Source organism: Sapajus apella, unplaced genomic scaffold (genome assembly GCF_009761245.1).
Source record: "Sapajus apella isolate SASKATOON/1434 unplaced genomic scaffold, GSC_monkey_1.0 scaffold22, whole genome shotgun sequence".
NCBI classification, from domain to species: domain Eukaryota; kingdom Metazoa; phylum Chordata; class Mammalia; order Primates; family Cebidae; genus Sapajus; species Sapajus apella.
The window spans coordinates 9595851-9600190 of record NW_022436962.1 but is presented as its reverse complement, the minus strand read 5'-3'; the positions used below and the strand labels follow the sequence as shown (position 1 = coordinate 9600190).

The 4340-nt window shown below is 47.1% G+C and overlaps 1 pseudogene across 1 annotated transcript; it reads left to right on the top strand.

The window, feature by feature from the left end:
* Positions 1 to 2138: 2138 nt before the first annotated feature.
* On the top strand, positions 2139 to 2742 carry LOC116559072 (annotated as a pseudogene). Its single transcript, XR_004272287.1, has one exon. The product of XR_004272287.1 is annotated as a 60S ribosomal protein L12 pseudogene (transcript).
* Positions 2743 to 4340: the final 1598 nt, after the last annotated feature.

The following is a 4340-nucleotide window of genomic DNA, read 5'->3' as shown; positions in this document are numbered from 1 at the left end:
TCGGTTGGATCACGAGATCAGGGGATTGAGACCATCCTGGCTAACACGGTGAAACCCCCTCTCTACTAAAAATACAAAAAATTAGCTGGATGTGATGGCACGTGCCTATAGTCCCAGCTACTTGGGAGGCTGAGGCCAGGGAATCCCTTTCACCCAGGGGGAGGAGGTTGCAGTGAGCCAAGATCGTGCCACTGCACTCCAGCCTGGGTGACAGAGCAAGACTCCATCCAAAAAAAAAAAAAACAGTGACTGAGGCAAGAGGACAGCTAGCAAAGCGTCTGTTCTCTTCTATGTGCGTGTTACCTCGTGCATGTGATTACTGTGCGTGAATCCACCTGGCAGTGTCTGACATCTCCCAGTCACCCGGGATAGAGTCCAAAGCCTACCCAGGCATGAGAGGCCTGGCATGATCCGAGTCCTGCCCACCTCCCATCGGTGCTCTCCTACACTTTATGCTGCAGCCAGCCTGGGCTTCTTGTAGTTTCTCAGTGCCCCAGGCTCATTCTTGCCTGTGCACACTCTGCTCCCCTCTCTACATCCCCCTCCTTCACGGGAGGGCTGCGAGAGGCTCCCACACAGCATTGGCAATCAATCATAGCGTTCCTCATACAGAGCTGTCATCTGTTACCTCGCCTGCAGTCTGCCTTCCTCCCTAGACTGTCACTCCTTCAGGGAGGAGCCGTGTCTCCTGTCCCTGCAGCCAGGTGGACTGCCCAGTCTCTGCACCTAACTGATGCTCTGTGGTGCTCTTATCGAAAGAAAGACACATGCACATGGCCAAATATATCGATCTCTTTAAAGAAGTTCCAACTCTAATGACCAAAGAAATTAAAATAATTTGAAACTATTTTTTAAAAATAATTAAATGCTCAGCCCAGCGAAGGTTCTGCAGACAGACCCTTTCTAGCAAGAAGGCAAATTGTTACCATCTCTCTGAAGGGCAATTTGGTGGTAGGTATCAAAAAGCAATGAAGGCCAGGCACGGTGGCATAGCAGGAGAGGTGGGGAACAAACCTCTCAAACACCGAATTGAGAAAAGAAGTAGCTTTTTATTTGGCATTCAGCCGGCAGTTGTAGGAGGCTAACGCCTTGTCCACCAAGCTCCCCGAGAAGCAGCTTCTTTCCCTTTTAAAGGGCTTACAACTCTAAAGGGAGTGCAGAGATGAAACTGTGTTGTTGTCCATTGTCTGGATGTTTGACCTCACAACCTTTGGCTTTATTGATTTGCTAGTTCATATGCAGTGTAAGCAGGAACAGGCAGGGGAGGGCGCTTAGAGAAGCAAGACAAAGTCGGTAAATTATTAGTTGGCAGAGGTATTTTCAGGAGAGAGGCTGGGATGTGCAAACGTGGAGGACGTGACCCAGTGCCAAACTCTGGCCAGTAGTGATACATTCTTTGCAACTCTTTCAAGGCTTGTAGATAGCAGAGATGCTGGGAGCCAAAAAGGGAGTCATTTTCCCAGTCCTTGGGCTTCTTTATGGCCTGGTCAGTGGCATCAGCAAATTGCCTGACCATGGACTCGAGCTCTTTGGTATTTTATCTCTTTTTACCCTCCTTCTCATCGGAAGGAGGAGATGGAGGCCTGTGAGGAGGGAGATAGAGAGGGAGTCTCCCCTTTCAGTGGCTCACACCTGTAATCCTAGCACTTTAGGAGGCCGAGGCACATGCATTACTTGCGTTTGAGACCTGCCTGGCCAACATGGTGAAACCTCGTGTCTACTAAAAATACAAAAACGTGCTGGGTGCCTGTAATCTCAGCGACTCTGGAGGCTGAGGCAGGAGAACAGCTCGAACCTAGGAGGCAGAGGTTGCTGTGAGCCAAGATCATGCCATTGCACTCCAGCCTGGGCAACAGAGCAAAACTCCATCTCAAAAAAAGAAACCCAGCAACTTCTTTGACTCAGCACCTCGACTTAGAGGAATTAATCCCAATGACATTATTAAGAAAATGTGTGCAAAGACCCTGGGGTAAAGCACGGGACTACGGTGTCATTTACAACAGCAGCAATTGAGAAACAACCTTGATACCCAGTAATGGGGGCTGGTTGTGTAAATTGTAGGACCTCCATGAGATGGAATACAATTTAGCCATTAAAGTAACTGTGAAAACAAACTTCTTGACAAGAAAAGACGTTAACACCGCTTTCGGCTTTCGGCTCGGAGGAGGCCAAGGTGCAACTTTCTTCGGTCGTCCCGAATCCGGGTTCATCCAACACCAGCCGCCTCCACCACACCGCCGAAGTTCGACCCCAACGAGATCAAAGTCATATACCTGAGGTGCACTGGGGGTGAAGTCGGTGCCACTTCTGCGCTTGCCCCCAAGATCGGCCCCCTGGGTCTGTCTCCAAAAAAGGTTGGTGATGACATTGCCAAGGCAACAGGTGACTGGAAGGGCCTGAGGATTACAGTGAAACTGACCATATTCAGAACAGACAGGCCCAGATTGAGGTGGTGCCTTCTGCCTCTGCCCTGATCATCAAAGCCCTTAAGGAACCACCAAGAGACAGGAAGAAACAGAAAAACATTAAACACAGCGGGAATATCACTTTTGATGAGATTGTCAACATTGCTTGACAGATGCGGCACCAATCTTTAGCCAGAGAACTCTCTGGAACCATTAAAGAGATCCTGGGGACTGCCCAGTCTGTGGGCTGTGATGTTGATGGCCGCCACCCTCACGACATCATAGATGACATCAACATTGGTGCTGTGGAATGCCCAGCTAGTTAAGAAGCACAAAGGAAAAGGAAAATATTTCAATAAAGGTCATTTAACAACTGGTTAAAAAAAAAAAAAATGTTAACACCATATCGTTGGGTCAACAAAAGGCAGATGACCCAACAGAATGTCAAATATACTCCATCAAAATAAACATGCTGTGTGGATGTGTGCTTGCTAGTGTCTGCTGTCTACTCCTTCCCCACTTAACAATACAATATGGCCATATTTCCATGTCTACATCATGAGAAAAATACCAAAAATGAGAGTAGTAATTATCTCTGGGTATAATTATCACTGAGATTTCTGGTGGTTTTAATATTCTTTATTATTATACCTCAGCATTTCCAAATTTTTTTAAATTTAATTTTATTATAAAAATAGAGACAGAGTCTTTTTATGTTGCCCAGGCTGACCTCAAACTCCCTGGCTGAAACAATCCTCCGACCTCCCAAAGTGTTGGGATTACAGGCATGAGCTACCGCACCTGGCCTGTTTTCTAATTTTTCTACAGTGACTATATATCGTGCTAAAAGAGAGAAAGATGAGAGGAGAGAAAATATTTTAAAAAGAGCAGGCTGCAGAGAGAACTGGCCTCCCCTGGGAGTGTTTGCCTCCCAGAGGTTGGAAACCGAAGAGAGGACGTGGTCCAGTAAGAAAGGAGAAAAAGGGAATTAGGAGAGGGAGGAGACTGAGTTGAAAACGCTAAGCTCTCCTGGTACTGAGAAAACAAGTTTGAAAAGTGAAGCTAGTTTTTCAAAAGAAGTGTTGAGAGAAGAAAGGAATTGCCAGAGGCAGCCTGGGAATAATGGAAGTTGCCTGTGAATGCAGCACCTGGGGGATCAAAATTCTTGTGACAGTGAAACTTCTTTTTACAACCCTTAGAGTTTTTCTTTTCTTTTCTTTTTCTGTTTACAGAGCATCTCTTCTTGCACCTAACAGAGCTCATAATTTATCTTGCCACTCCGATCTCTTTCTAGTAATGCCTGCTACTTTCAATGTAGGTCAACAAAGAAGCATTGCAATTAGCCTTTTTTTTTTCTGCAATGGATCTATTTTGATATGTGATGAGCAAGGGTTAGACTATCTTGACATTTACTGAGATGGGTGTTAAAATAGAAACCCATCTCAGTCAATGTCCCCTTAATCTGCTGCACTCAGCACCTCAGTCTTGTTGGAGTCACTTTATATGTAGCTCATTTTGAAAATCAAAGCCTCGTGCGGAACAGAGGTTAACCACAGGTAAAGTAAAAGGGAGGGATGTAAGGGAAAGAGAGCAAGTGAGAGCAGATCCTCCCACCCTTCATTCGCTTCTCCAACCTGCTTTCCATCACCCGTCAGACATTCCAGGCTGTTTGCCTTGGGGTGTGTGTGTGTGTGTGTGTGCGTGTGTGTGTGTCCACTTTCAGGAATAACTCGCTGGACCACCCAGAGGGAGGAGGAGTGTCCAGCACCCGCCGTTTCCCCCAGAAGCCTCCTACCCAGGGCTTGTGTGCCTTTAGGGGCAGTGAAAGTGTGCACCCTCCCAGGAACTGCCCTCTCCCCACCTGCCTTCTCCATCCCCTTCCTCATCTTCACTGCAGACCCAGCACACCCTGGCCTGCTCTGCCACTCTGGATCC